At 51.4% G+C, this 14,734-nt stretch overlaps 4 non-coding genes and 2 pseudogenes across 4 annotated transcripts; all 6 read left to right on the top strand.

Moving 5' to 3' along the window:
* The first annotated feature begins 1,482 nt into the window (after positions 1–1,482).
* LOC118945522 (U2 spliceosomal RNA) lies at positions 1,483–1,661 on the top strand (annotated as a pseudogene).
* Positions 1,662–2,210: 549 nt separating this feature from the next.
* Positions 2,211–2,326, top strand: LOC149972689 (U5 spliceosomal RNA). Its single transcript, XR_016490768.1, has one exon. It is a non-coding gene; the product is annotated as a U5 spliceosomal RNA (small nuclear RNA).
* Positions 2,327–2,577: 251 nt separating this feature from the next.
* LOC149972688 (U2 spliceosomal RNA) lies at positions 2,578–2,768 on the top strand. Its single transcript, XR_016490770.1, has one exon. It is a non-coding gene; the product is annotated as a U2 spliceosomal RNA (small nuclear RNA).
* A 1,634-nt stretch (positions 2,769–4,402) lies between these two features.
* Positions 4,403–4,519, top strand: LOC149972687 (U5 spliceosomal RNA). The gene has a single exon (XR_016490816.1). It is a non-coding gene; the product is annotated as a U5 spliceosomal RNA (small nuclear RNA).
* A 5,613-nt stretch (positions 4,520–10,132) lies between these two features.
* LOC118945521 (U2 spliceosomal RNA) lies at positions 10,133–10,312 on the top strand (annotated as a pseudogene).
* Positions 10,313–10,781: 469 nt separating this feature from the next.
* On the top strand, positions 10,782–10,898 carry LOC149972686 (U5 spliceosomal RNA). The gene has a single exon (XR_016490815.1). It is a non-coding gene; the product is annotated as a U5 spliceosomal RNA (small nuclear RNA).
* The last annotated feature ends 3,836 nt before the right edge of the window (positions 10,899–14,734 follow it).

The raw sequence follows: 14,734 nt of genomic DNA, 5'->3' as shown, positions 1-14,734 counted from the left end.
CCTGACAAGGTCCCTTGCCATTATTGGGGACTTCACCCGAGCGTCGGGAGCGGTCCTGAACCACGCAAAGTCTTCCGTTAAATTTTTCGGAAGATGGCGTGGCAGGACGGATGTGCCCGGGGGGTTATCTCTCTGTGAGGGGGCCCTGAGGATTCTCGGGGTCCATTTTGAGACCTCTGGCTCAGCGACGCTGAACTGGAACATGGGTATCGCAGTGGTACAGAAGAAGCTGGCAATGTGGAAGGCTAGGTCTTTGTCTTTTATGGGCAAGGTCCTGGTCCTAAAGGTGGATGTATTGCCATCTCTTTTGTACTTGGCGTACATCTACCCATTGCCTGCTTGTCTGAGGAGGCCTCTAGTGAGGCTTGTGTTTCAGTTCATGTGGGGTGGCAGGTACGAGTGGGTCGCCAGGGCTCGCATGCTCTGTCCCATCGGGGAGGGAGGTAGGGGGATACCACATTTCCCCCTCAAGCTGGATGCAATTTTTGTTTCGTTCTTGTTGACGGAGCTTGCTCATCCAGTGATACACCCGTCCGGTTACCTCCTGCGGGTGTTCTTCTCGTATCAGGCGAGAAGCGTAATGGTGTGGTCTAACACGGGTCCTCGGGCAGAACAGCTGCCGTGGCACTTTGGTCATGCGGCCAAGTGGCTGCGTGCGCACCCCGAGGTTGAAGTTGCCCGAGTAGGTTTAGATCACAGGCACCTGTACGAGGAGGTCAGACAGGCAGGGAGTCCGGCGCCTGTAGCGGGCATCTCGGCAGGGGTCTGGGAGGGAGTGCAGGCGCGTGGCCTGGACAACAGGCTCAAGGACCTGAATTGGTTGAGCCTCCACAAGTGCTTGCCGGTACGTTCCATCATGTACCGGCATAGCTTGGCGCGATCCCCCACCTGTCCAAGACCCACTTGTGGCAGGGAGGAGACTGTGCGTCATGCTTTTTGGGACTGTGCCTTTGCCGGAGTAGTATGGGCTAGGGCACGGGTGTTGTTGGGATTTGTAAGAGGTGATTTTGTGCTAACGTGGGCAAGGTTAGAGAGAGGTGTAGGGAGAGCGAGAGGTACGGGTAGGGATAGGTTTCTGCTCTGGCTTCTCATAAGTCTCTTTAAACAGGGGCTTTGGGAAGCCAGGCAGAACTTTGTCAAGACAGGGAGAGATTGGGGGGTGGAAGGAATAGTGAGGAGGGTGGAAGGGGATTTGAGAGGGAGGATGAAGAGGGAGGAGAGGAAGTGGGGGCAGCATGCTGCCCGGGAGAGGTGGAAGGGGGGTTTAGGGCTGGGTGTGATTTAGATTTGTAAGGGGATAGATTATGACGGGAAGATAGGGAAAGGTAGTTTGTAGGATGACGGGGAGGGAAGATGCTCCCCTGAGGTTTTTGTTTTGGGGGTTGTGTTTGTTAAAAATATACCATTGTTTGAGTTATATATCATTGTTTGACTTTGAATGAGAAGTATTTTGTAAAGAATGAATGGTATGGAACGTAATAAATTATTTTTCAAAAAAAAAAAAAAAATCTGTTCTTATCAGTTTAATATCTGATACGTCCCCCATCGGGGGACTACATATTAAATGGATTTTTCGAACAGGGAGTCGGAAATGGGGCTTGCTCCGTCCGCTCCACGCATCGACCCGGTATTGCAGTACCTCCGGGAACGGTGCAACACTTTTCTCCCGTTGTCAAGGAAAAATGCAAATTCACAAAGCTATGTAAACAGCTAGCTAGCTAGCAGAAGAAGAGAAGGAAAAAAACATTCAAACTGAAAGAAAGGCGAAGCGCCCTTCAATGGGGTCCCCCGTTTCCCGCCATTTTACTTAAAAAAAAAAAAAAAAAAAAAAAAAAAGATTGGGGCCAGGATTTTGTCTCTCTCTCCTCTCTCTCTCTCTCTCTCTCTCTCTCTCTCTCTCTCTCTCTCTCTCTCTCTCTCTCTCTCTCTCTCTCTCTCTCTCTCTCTCTCTCTCTCTCTCTCTCTCTCTCTCTCTCTTCTCTCTCTCTCTCTCTCTCTCTCTCTCTCTCTCTCTTCTCTCTCTCTCTCTCTCTCTCTCTCTCTCTCTCTCTCTCTCTCTCTCTCTCTCTCTCTCTCTCTGTGTCTGCGACCTTCTTTTTATCCACAGACAGCCCTCCAAAACTTGGAAGAGTGGGTTCCGGGAGCACCCGCGGGAACCCTGCCTAGAGTGCACAGAGTGTGTCTCGGGCCCCGACCTCTTGACTTCCATATGACTCTGGTTTCTCTTCATTACGCACAAGCCTTTCGCCTTTTACTAAGACTTCCGTGGAGAGGAACACTTACGAGTTCCACGTATTTTTGGAGCGGCTTTGCTTCTTGCAGAGCCCGGTATCTTGTTTCAAGAGAAATTGACAGAGATGGGCCAGGATAGTGACTTAAAGACGCATTAGCGACTTTTTCCAAAAAACACCTGCCTGTTTGTTGCCAGGGAAACGGTGGGTGGGTGGGTGGGTGGGTGGGTGGGTGGTTGAGTGAGTGGGGTTGGAGGGAGAGAGGAGCTGGCTTTTGCCAACCCACCCGCTGGGGTCTGTCGAGACCCCCGGGGGTCCGGCGGTTTCAGGGTTCCATTTGTGGGTTATCGCTTCTCGGCCTTTTGGCTAAGATCAAGTGTAGTATCTGTTCTTATCAGTTTAATATCTGATACGTCCCCCATCGGGGGACTACATATTAAATGGATTTTTCGAACAGGGAGTCGGAAATGGGGCTTGCTCCGTCCGCTCCACGCATCGACCCGGTATTGCAGTACCTCCGGGAACGGTGCAACACATTTCTCCCGTTGTCAAGGAAAAATGCAAATTCACAAAGCTATGTAAACAGCTAGCTAGCTAGCAGAAGAAGAGAAGGAAAAAAACATTCAAACTGAAAGAAAGGCGAAGCGCCCTTCAATGGGGTCCCCCGTTTCCCGCCATTTTACTTAAAAAAAAAAAAAAAAAAAAAAAAAAAAGAATTGGGGCCAGGATTTTGTCTCTCAATTCAATTCAATTCAATTCAATTCAAGGGCTTTATTGGCATGGGAAACATGTGTTAGCATTGCCAAAGCAAGTGAGGTAGACAACATACAAAGTGAAAATATAAAGTGAAAAACAACAAAAATTAACAGTAAACATTACACATACAGAGGTTTCAAAACAGTAAAGACATTACAAATGTCATATTATATATATATATACAGTGTTTTAACAATGTACAAATGGTTAAAGGACACAAGATAAAATAAATAAGCATAAATATGGGTTGTATTTACAATGGTGTGTGTTCTTCACTGGTTGCCCTTTTCTCGTGGCAACAGGTCACAAATCTTGCTGCTGTGATGGCACACTGTGGAATTTCACCCAGTAGATATGGGAGTTTTTCAAATTTGGATTTGTTTTCGAATTCTTTGTGGATCTGTGTAATCTGAGGGAAATATGTCTCTCTAATATGGTCATACATTGGGCAGGAGGTTAGGAAGTGCAGCTCAGTTTCCACCTCATTTTGTGGGCAGTGAGCACATAGCCTGTCTTCTCTTGAGAGCCATGTCTGCCTACGGCGGCCTTTCTCAATAGCAAGGCTATGCTCACTGAGTCTGTACATAGTCAAAGCTTTCCTTAATTTTGGGTCAGTCACAGTGGTCAGGTATTCTGCCGCTGTGTACTCTCTGTTTAGGGCCAAATAGCATTCTAGTTTGCTCTGTTTTTTTGTTAATTCTTTCCAATGTGTCAAGTAATTATCTTTTTGTTTTCTCATGATTTGGTTGGGTCTAATTGTGCTGTTGTCCTGGGGCTCTGTAGGGTGTGTTTGTGTTTGTGAACAGAGCCCCAGGACCAGCTTGCTTAGGGGACTCTTCTCCAGGTTCATCTCTCTGTAGGTGATGGCTTTGTTATGGAAGGTTTGTGAATCACTTCCTTTTAGGTGGTTGTAGAATTTAACGGCTCTTTTCTGGATTTTGATAATTAGTGGGTATCGGCCTAATTCTGCTCTGCATGCATTATTTGGTGTTCTACGTTGTACACGGAGGATATTTTTGCAGAATTCTGCGTGCAGAGTCTCAATTTGGTGTTTGTCCCATTTTGTGAAGTCTTGGTTGGTGGCGGACCCCAGACCTCACAACCATAAAGGGCAATGGGCTCTATGACTGATTCAAGTATTTTTAGCCAAATCCTAATTGGTATGTTGAAATTCTCTCTCTCTCTCTCTCTCTCTCTCTCTCTCTCTCTCTCTCTCTCTCTCTCTCTCTCTCCTCTCTCTCTCTCTCTCTCTCTCTCTCTCTCTCTCTCTCTCTCTGTGCCTCTGTGTCTGTGACCTTCTTTTTATCCACAGACAGCCCTCGAAAACTTGGAAGAGTGGGTTCCGGGAGCACCCGCGGGAACCCTGCCTAGAGTGCACAGAGTGTGTCTCGGGCCCCGACCTCTTGACTTCCATATGACTCTGGTTTCTCTTCATTACGCACAAGCCTTTCGCCTTTTACTAAAGACTTCCGTGGAGAGGAACACTTACGAGTTCAACGTATTTTTGGAGCGGCTTTGCTTCTTGCAGAGCCGGTATCTTGTTTCAAGAGAAATTGACAGAGATGGGCCAGGATAGTGACTTAAAGACGCATTAGCGACTTTTTCCAAAAAACACCTGCCTGTTTGTTTCCAGGGAAACGGTGGGTGGGTGGGTGGGTGGTTGAGTGAGTGGGGGTTGGAGGGAGAGAGGAGCTGGCTTTTGCCAACCCACCCGCTGAGGTCTGTCGAGACCCCCGGGGGTCCGGCGGTTTCAGGGTTCCATTTGTGGGTTATCGCTTCTCGGCCTTTTGGCTCAGATCAAGCTTGGTACTGAGGTGCCCCAGAGCCCGCTGAGCCAAAAGGTCGAAGGACGACCGGAGGGAGGAATTTTTACAAGGATTTGGCGGTTTTTTTAGAACCAACTTTCCTTTATTTTTCAGCTTCTGTCTAAAGAGAGCTTTTTTGGAAGAATGGAGCAACAGAAAAAAGAACGGGCAGTACCTACAATCGGGTTGGCTAACACGGTGAGATTTTCGTGGATTGAAAAGGAGAAGGAGCCATGGGGGAGAGAGACTTTTGGGAGAATATCCTGATGGCCTACCTAAACCTGCAGGTCAAAGATGTTCTCTGTCTGCAGGGGAACCCATTAGAGAAGGCTTTTGATGTGACTTTATACACGGAGGAGAGACATGACGGAATAATGAAGAAGGTGAGGGCGGAGAAAGAAGAAGGACCCCTGTGCCATTATGCGGTGACCAGCCTGGCAAGGAATAACTTCAGGGTGGTCACCGTAAACATGTACAATCCGCATGTGAAGGATGAAGAAGTGAGGGCCTTTCTGGGGAGGTACATGGACAATGTCTCCTCAGCGAGGTACCTCAGGGACTCCCTGGGTTTCTGGAACGGGAAGAGAGGTTTCCAGGCGTTACTCAGGGAGTCCCCGAAGAGTGTGATGGCTACCTCCATCCTCCGGCGATGTTCTCCCTGGGGGCTGACAGGGGAACACTATACTATGCACGTCAGCCCCCGTTCTGCAGGCGTTGTATGGCCTACGGCCATATCCTGGCCTCGTGCAGCACCAAGAAGTGTCGATTCTGTGGTCGGAGGAGCACGAGGCCAGGGAATGTGACGAGCCCAAGGCTTGCCACGGGTGTGGCTCGAGAGCACACCTGTGGGCTTGATTGCCCGGCTCGTCACAGGTCATACGCGTCTGCAGCTGGGGGGGGAGCGGGGGATGGGGGGAGGAAAGAAAGGACGCGTGCGGATTGTACGGATGGCACAGGGGAAAAGACGGCAAGGGAAGAGGACGGGAAGAAGGAAGAGGCGAGAAGAAAGAGGAGTGACGATGGGAAGAAGGAAAAAGAAGGAGAGAAGGAAAAGAAGGCGGAAGAACGGGAAGGAGCGGAGAAGAGGGAGAGTGGGACAGCGGTGCGAGAAGGAGTGGAAGAGGGAACGGTGACAGTGACTGGGACGGAGGGAGGGGTGGAGGTGGGAGGGGAGGGGGTGGGAGGGGGAGATGGGGGGAAGGAGTGGGGGGACAGCCTGCCAGGCTTCCTAGAGGAAGAGACAAGGGAATTGGTGGAGGAGTTAGCGGGGAGGGGACGTTGTGTTTCCCCGCTACCTCCTTCACCAAAGAAGAAGGGGAAGAAGAGGGTAAGCTTGGCAGGTAGTGAGAGGGAGGGGGGTGTGGAGGGGAAGGGGGGGGCTAAGAGAGTGGCGGGGGGGGGAGGGGGGGGTGCGTTGGCCTCCCTGTTTGCCTCAGCCCCTTACATTCTGGTGGAGGATGACTCCAGTGAGGGGTCTGTGGGCTGTGTGCTAGAGGGATCCCAACTACTGTTTGAGGAGATGGGGTCCCCTACGCTCAGCCCCGAGGCATACAGGGAGGGGGGGGTGGAGGGTGGTGGTGAGGAACCCAGGATGCAGGGCACTCGGCCTAACACACTGCCTGCATCCTGGGTTGGAGAGATGGAGGAGGACGGGGGGGCGTCGGAAGTGGAGAGGACGTCCCCGCCGGTGGAGATGGACCAGGGGAGCATCGGGTGAGTCTCCTGTTTTTTGTTTGGTTTGGGTTTATTTGTTGAGGGTTTGTTTGTTTTGTAAATAATTAAATGAATTTTTCTGTTAAATTGTTTAGTTTAAATGTAAGGGGGTTGAGGGATGTAATTAAAAGGAGGGCGGTGTTTAATTTTTTAGAGGGTGTGGGGTTTGATTTTTGTTTTTTACAGGAGGTTCACCTGAGGGATGGTGGGGATGTGTGTAGATTTAGGAAGGAGTGGGATAAGGGGGAATCTTTTTGGGGCATAGGAGGGGTGCACTCAACAGGAGTAGGAATATTGTGTGGTAATAGAGAGGTTAAGGTAGAGAGCACTTTTGTAATAGTGCAGGGTAGAGTATTGGGGATAGATGTAGTGTATAGAGAAGCTAGGTATAGGTTAATTGGGGTATATGGGCCACAGGTGGCGGCAGACAGAAGGGAGATGGTGGACTGTCTGGCGCCCCTGTGTGTCACAAATAGGCACTTGGTGATAGGAGGGGACTTTAATATAGATTTAGGGGTAGGTGGTGATAGTAGTGCAGGCGCAATCACCGGGCTAATGGCTTGCCATGGTCTGGTTGATGGTGGCCTGCATACTACTCCGGCAATGGTCGGTCCTACATGGCGCAACTCCAGGGGGGTTGCGCGGAGGCTCGACTACATTTTTATATCCAGGTCTTTGGGTCAGTTGTCTGGGCGCCTGTTGCCTGTGTTCTTCACGGATCACGACGGGGTGTTCCTGCAGGTGGGGTCGCCAGTCTGCCTCTTCGGTAGGGGGTACTGGAAGCTAGATCGGGATATACTGGAGGAGCAGGCTTTCGTTGACGCATTTTTTTGTTTCTTTCGGAGGCTTGACGGCCTCCGGTCCATGTGCGAGGGGGTGTTAGAGTGGTGGGATTTAGTGAAGGTGAGGATTAGGGCTTTTATAATAGGATATTGTAAAAGGAAAAAAAGGGAGGAAAGGAGGGAGGTGGATCGTATCCAAAGGTTAATTGAACTCGAGTACGAGGCGGGCAACCTCGGCGGGTCGATTGACTGGGAGAGATTCGCAGCCCTAAAGGCGCAGCTCAGGGAGCTGCAGGAGCAGAAGGCTCGAGCTTTCCTGGAGCGTGCGCATAGTGGCTTTCTAGAACATAATGAGACTTGTTCCGCTATGTTCTTTAAGTCGGTTAGGGCCAGGCAGAGTAGGAGGGTAATGCATGGCGTTAGGGAAGAAAATGGTAGTATAGTAAGTAAACCAGAGGAAATGGTCAGGGTGACAACTGATCATTTCCGAGGTTTATTTAAGGAAAGGGAAATCGATGTAGAGCAGGGAAACGTGTTTTTAGAACACTTGTCCCGGCGGTTGCCGGAGGACATTAGAGACGTGATGGAGGCCCAGATCTCACTAGAAGAGGTTGAGAGCGCTCTTAGGAGGATGGGTAAAGGGAAGGTGCCTGGGATGGATGGGCTGCCGGCTGAGTTTTACCTCAAGTTTTGGGGTATACTTGGACCGGTGGTCCTCGAAGTCTTGAAGGCCATCCTTGAGACGGGGGTCCCGGGGGGATCAATGGCTGTTGGTGTGCTGTCACTTCTTTATAAGAAGGGGGAAGCAACTGACCTTGGCAACTGGCGGCCGTTGACCATGCTGTGCGTAGATTACAAGATTCTTGCAAAGGTTTTAGCAGACCGGTTGCGCACAGCCCTTCCCTACGTCGTCCATGAGGATCAGACGTGCGGGGTAGAGGGCCGCTCTATAAGATGGAACCTACAGTTGATTAGGGACTCCATCGCCTGGGTTGAAGATAGAGGGCTGCCTTTAATGGTAGCAGCGCTAGATCAGGCGAAAGCTTTTGATCGCGTGAATAGATCCTTTCTATTCAGGGTATTAGGTAGATTAGGATTTGGGGAGAAGTTTATAGGATGGATCCGTACATTATATGTCGGAGCGGGGTGTCGAGTTAGTGTAAATAGTCACTTAGGTGACGTTTTTGACCTCTCGTCTGGGGTCAGGCAGGGATGCCCACTCTCGGCCCTCCTCTTCGTACTGTACATGGAGCCTCTGGGGGCTGCCATTAGGGCAGACACAGGGGTGGAGGGCTTGTTGATCCCTGGGAGCGGTGGGCTGCGTGTTAAGATGACGCAGTACGCCGACGACACTTCCTTGCTGTTGTGCAAGGACTCGTGCCTGACAAGGTCTCTTGCCATCATTGGGGATTTCACCCAAGCGTCGGGGGCGGTTCTGAATCATGCAAAGTCTTCCGTTAAGTTTTTCGGAAGATGGCGCGGTAGGACGGATGTGCCCGGGGGGTTATCTCTCTGTGAGGGGGCCCTGAGGATTCTTGGGGTCCATTTTGAGACCTCTGGCTCAGCGACGCTGAACTGGAACATGGGTATTGCAGTGGTACAGAAGAAGTTGGCAATGTGGAAGGCTAGGTCTTTGTCCTTTATAGGTAAGGTCCTGGTCCTAAAGGTGGATGTATTGCCATCTCTTTTGTACTTGGCGTACATCTACCCATTGCCAGCTTGTCTGAGGAGGCCTCTAGTGAGGCTTGTGTTTCAGTTCATGTGGGGTGGCAGGTACGAGTGGGTCGCCAGGGCGCGCATGCTCTGTCCCATCGGGGAGGGAGGTAGGGGGGTACCACATCTCCCCCTCAAGCTGGACGCAATTTTTGTTTCTTTCATGTTGACGGAGCTTGCTCAGCCAGTTATACACCCGTCCGGTTACCTCCTGCGGGTGTTCTTCTCGTATCAGGCGAGAAGCGTAATGGTGTGGTCTAACGCGGGTCCTCGGGCGGAACAGCTGCCGTGGCACTTTGGCCATGCGGCCAAGTGGCTGCGTGCGCACCCCGAGGTTGAAGTTGCCCGAGTAGGTTTAGATCACAGGCACCTGTACGAGGAGGTCAGGCAGGCAGGGAGTCCTGCGCCTGTAGCGGGCATCTCGTCGGTGGTCTGGGAGGGAGTGCAGGCGCGGGGCCTGGACAACAGGCTCAAGGACCTGAATTGGTTGAGCCTCCATAAGTGCTTGCCGGTACGTTCCATCATGTACCGGCATAGTTTGTCGCGATCCTCCACCTGTCCAAGATCTGCTTGTGGCAGGGAGGAGACTGTGCGCCATGCCTTCTGGGACTGTGCCTTTGCCGGACTAGTCTGGGCTAGGGCACGGGTGTTGCTAGGTATGGTTAGGAGCGATTTTTTGCTGACTTGGGCTAGGTTAGAGCGAGGCGTAGGGAGAGCGAGGGGAACGGAAAGGGACAGGTTTCTGCTCTGGCTTCTCATGAGTCTCTTTAAAAGGGGGCTGTGGGAAGCCAGGCAGAATTTAGTTAAGACAGGGAGAGATTGGGGGGTGGAAGGGATAGTGAGGAGGGTGGAAGGTGATGTGAGGGGGAGGATGAAGAGGGAGGAGATAAAGTGGGGGCAGCATGCGGCACGGGAGAGGTGGAAGGGGGGATTAGGGCTGGGAGTGTTAGAGTGAGGTTTGTAAGGGGATAGATTAGGGAAGGGAAGATAGGGAAGGGTTAGGTATTGGTTAGGTATGACGGGGAGGGACGATGCTCCCCTGAGGTTTGTTTTTGTTTGGGTGTTTGGTGATTTTGTAAATAGAATGAATGTGAATTATTATTTTGTAAAGTATGAATGGTATTGAGTGTAAATAAATTATTTTTTGTAAAAAAAAAAATCTGTTCTTATCAGTTTAATATCTGATACGTCCCCCATCGGGGGACTACATATTAAATGGATTTTTCGAACAGGGAGTCGGAAATGGGGCTTGCTCCGTCCGCTCCACGCATCGACCCGGTATTGCAGTACCTCCGGGAACGGTGCAACACTTTTCTCCCGTTGTCAAGGGAAAATGCACATTCACAAAGCTATGTAAACAGCTGGCTAGCTAGCTAGCTGGCTAGCAGAAGAAGAGAAGGAAAGAAACATTCAAACTGAAAGAAAGGCGAAGCGCTCTTCAATGGGGTCCCCCGTTTCCCGCCATTTTACTTAAAAAAAAAAAAAAAGAATTGGGGCCAGGATTGTGTGTGTGTGTGTCTCTCTCTCTCTCTCTCTCTCTCTCTCTCTCTCTCTCTCTCTCTCTCTCTCTCTCTCTCTCTCTCTCTCTCTCTCTCTCTCTCTCTCTCTCTCTCTCTCTCTCTCTCTCTCTCTCTCTCTCTCTGTGCCTCTGTGTCTGTGACCTTCTTTTTATCCACAGACAGCCCTCGAAAACTTGGAAGAGTGGGTTCCGGGAGCACCCGCGGGAACCCTGCCTAGAGTGCACAGAGTGTGTCTCGGGCCCCGACCTCTTGACTTCCATATGACTCTGGTTTCTCTTCATTACGCACAAGCCTTTCGCCTTTTACTAAAGACTTCCGTGGAGAGGAACACTTACGAGTTCAACGTATTTTTGGAGCGGCTTTGCTTCTTGCAGAGCCCGGTATCTTGTTTCAAGAGAAATTGACAGAGATGGGCCAGGATAGTGACTTAAAGACGCATTAGCGACTTTTTCCAAAAAACACCTGCCTGTTTGTTTCCAGGGAAACGGTGGGTGGGTGGGTGGGTGGTTGAGTGAGTGGGGGTTGGAGGGAGAGAGGAGCTGGCTTTTGCCAACCCACCCGCTGAGGTCTGTCGAGACCCCCGGGGGTCCGGCGGTTTCAGGGTTCCATTTGTGGGTTATCGCTTCTCGGCCTTTTGGCTCAGATCAAGCTTGGTACCGAGGTGCCCCAAAGCCCGCTGAGTCAAAAGGTCGAAGGTAGGATAGGAGAGGGAGAAGTTGTTTTCCCTTCAAGGAATCGGTTTTTCGTTTTTCCGATTTTCTTTCTTTGCTATTCGGCTTCTTTTTTGAAGAGAGCTTTATTTTTTGTTGTTTAAAATGGAGCAGCAAAAACCAAATAGGACTGTTCCTGGGATTGGTTTGGCCAACACTTTGAGGTTTGCCTGGACAGACAAAGAAAAGGAGACATGGGGAAGAGAGACATTTGGCAGGAACATTCTGATGGGGTGCCTGGGGCTGAAGGTAAAGGATGTAATGTGCTTGCAAGGAAACCCAAATGAAAACGCATATGATGTGACATTGTATACGGAAGAAAAGCATGATGGAATTTTGAAGATGGCGAAAGAAGGAAAAGGAGAAGGACCCCTGTGTCATTACACGGTGACCAGCCTGGCAAGGAACAATTTCAGGGTGGTCACCGTAACAATGTACAATCCGCACGTCAAGGATGAGGAGGTGAGGGCCTTTCTGGGGAGATATGTGGACAACGTATCCTCAGTAAGGCTCCTCAGGGACTCCCTGGGATTCTGGAACGGAAGGAGAGGGTTCCAGGTGCTTCTCAGGGAGGACCCGAATGGTGTTGGTGGCTACCTCCATCCCCCGGCAATGTTCTCCCTGGGGGCTGACAGGGGAACATTATACTATGCCCGTCAGCCTCCGTTTTGCAGGCGCTGTATGGCCTATGGTCATATCCTGGCCTCGTGCAACACCAAGAAGTGTCGATTTTGTGGGTCGGGAGAGCACGAGGCCAAGGATTGTGACGAGCCCAAGGCTTGCCACGGGTGTGGCTCGTCAGCACACCTGTGGCGTGATTGCCCGGCTCGTCACAGGTCATACGCGTCTGCAGCTGGGGGGGGAGCGGGGGATGGGGGGAGGAAAGAAAGGACGCGTGCGGATTGTACGGATGGCACAGGGGAAAAGAAGGCAACTGAAGAGGATGAGAAGAAGGAAGAGGCGAGAAGAAAGAGGAGTGACGATGGGAAGAAGGGAAAAAGAAGGAGAGAAGAAAAAGAAGGCGGAAGAACGGGAAGGAGCGGAGAAGAGGGAGAGTGGGACAGCGGTGCGAGAAGGAGTGGAAGAGGGAACGGTGACAGTGACGGGGATGGAGGGAGGGGTGGAGGTGGGAGGGGAGGGGGTGGGAGGGGGAGATGGGGGGAAGGAGTGGGGGGACAGCCTGCCAGGCTTCCTTGAGGAAGAGACAAGGGAATTGGTGGAGGAGTTAGCGGGGAGGGGACGTTGTGTTTCCCCGCTACCTCCTTCACCAAAGAAGAAAGGAAAGAAGAGGGGGAAGTTGGCAGGAAGTGAGAGGGAGGGGGGTGGGGAGGGGGAGGGGGGGGCTAAGAGAACGGCGGGGGGGGGAGGGGGGGGTGCATTGGCCTCCCTGTTTGCCTCAGCCCCTTACATCCTAGTGGAGGATGACTCCAGTGAGGGGTCTGTGGGCTGTGTGCTAGAGGGATCCCAACTCCTGTTTGGGGAGATGGGGTCCCCTACACTCAGCCCCGAGGCATACAGGGAGGGGGGGGTGGACGGTGGTGGTGGGGAACCCAGGATGCAGGGCACTCGGCCTAACACACTGCCTGCATCCTGGGTTGGAGAGATGGAGGAGGACGGGGGGGCGTCAGGAGAGGAGAGGACGTCCCCGCCGGTGGAGATGGACCAGGGGAGCATCGGGTGAGTCTCCTGTTTTTTGTTTGGTTTGGGTTTTATTTGTTGAGGGTTTGTCTGTTTGTTTTGTAAATAATTAAATGAATACTTCTGTTTCTTTTTTTAGTTTAAATGTTAGAGGGTTAAGGGATTTTGTTAAAAGGAGGGCGGTATTTTGTTATTTAGAGGGGGTGGGCTTTGATTTCTGTTTTTTACAGGAGGTTCACCTGAGGGATGGTGGGGATGTGGCTAGATTTAGGAAGGAGTGGGATAAGGGGGAATCTTTTTGGGGCATAGGAGGGGTGCACTCAACAGGAGTAGGGATATTGTGTGGTAATAGAGAGGTTAAGGTAGAGAGCACTTTTGTAATAGTGCAGGGTAGAGTATTGGGGATAGATGTAGTGTATAGAGAAGCTAGGTATAGGTTAATTGGGGTATATGGGCCACAGGTGGCGGCAGACAGAAGGGAGATGGTGGACTGTCTGGCGCCCCTGTGTGTCACAAATAGGCACTTGGTGATAGGAGGGGACTTTAATATAGATTTAGGGGTAGGTGGTGATAGTAGTGCAGGCGCAATCACCGGGCTAATGGCTTGCCATGGTCTGGTTGATGGTGGCCTGCATACTACTCCGGCAATGGTCGGTCCTACATGGCGCAACTCCAGGGGGGTTGCGCGGAGGCTCGACTACATTTTTATATCCAGGTCTTTGGGTCAGTTGTCTGGGCGCCTGTTGCCTGTGTTCTTCACGGATCACGACGGGGTGTTCCTGCAGGTGGGGTCGCCAGTCTGCCTCTTCGGTAGGGGGTACTGGAAGTTAGATCGGGGTATACTGGAGGAGCAGGCTTTCGTTGACGCATTTTTTTGTTTCTTTCGGAGGCTTGACGGCCTCCGGTCCATGTGCGAGGGGGTGTTAGAGTGGTGGGATTTAGTGAAGGTGAGGATTAGGGCTTTTATAATAGGATATTGTAAAAGGAAAAAAAGGGAGGAAAGGAGGGAGGTGGATCGTATCCAAAGGTTAATTGAACTCGAGTACGAGGCGGGCAACCTCGGCGGGTCGATTGACTGGGAGAGATCCGCAGCCCTAAAGGCGCAGCTCAGGGAGCTGCAGGAGCAGAAGGCTCGATTTTTCCTGGAGCGTGCGCATAGTGGCTTTCTAGAACATAATGAGACTTGTTCCGCTATGTTCTTTAAGTCGGTTAGGGCCAGGCAGAGTAGGAGGGTAATGCATGGCGTTAGGGAAGAAAATGGTAGTATAGTAAGTAGACCAGAGGAAATGGTCAGGGTGACAACTGATCATTTCCAAGGTTTATTTAAGGAAAGGGAAATAGATGTAGAGCAGGGAAACGTGTTTTTAGAACACTTGTCCCGGCGGTTGCCGGAGGACATTAGAGACGTGATGGAGGCCCAGATCTCACTAGAAGAGGTTGAGAGCGCTCTTAGGAGGATGGGTAAAGGGAAGGTGCCTGGGATGGATGGGCTGCCGGCTGAGTTTTACCTCAAGTTTTGGGGTATACTTGGACCGGTGGTCCTCGAAGTCTTGAAGGCCATCCTTGAGACGGGGGTCCCGGGGGGATCAATGGCTGTTGGTGTGCTGTCACTTCTTTATAAGAAGGGGGAAGCAACTGACCTTGGCAACTGGCGGCCGTTGACCATGCTGTGCGTAGATTACAAGATTCTTGCAAAGGTTTTAGCAGACCGGTTGCGCACAGCCCTTCCCTACGTCGTCCATGAGGATCAGACGTGCGGGGTAGAGGGCCGCTCTATAAGATGGAACCTACAGTTGATTAGGGACTCCATCGCCTGGGTTGAAGATAGAGGGCTGCCTTTAATGGTAGCAGCGCTAGATCAGGCGA

This window comes from Oncorhynchus mykiss, chromosome 22 (assembly GCF_057628025.1).
Source record: "Oncorhynchus mykiss isolate SJ-2025 chromosome 22, ASM5762802v1, whole genome shotgun sequence".
Lineage (NCBI taxonomy): Eukaryota > Metazoa > Chordata > Actinopteri > Salmoniformes > Salmonidae > Oncorhynchus > Oncorhynchus mykiss.
Note: the sequence above shows the minus strand (reverse complement) of the source record. Positions and strands in the feature narration are given on the sequence as shown.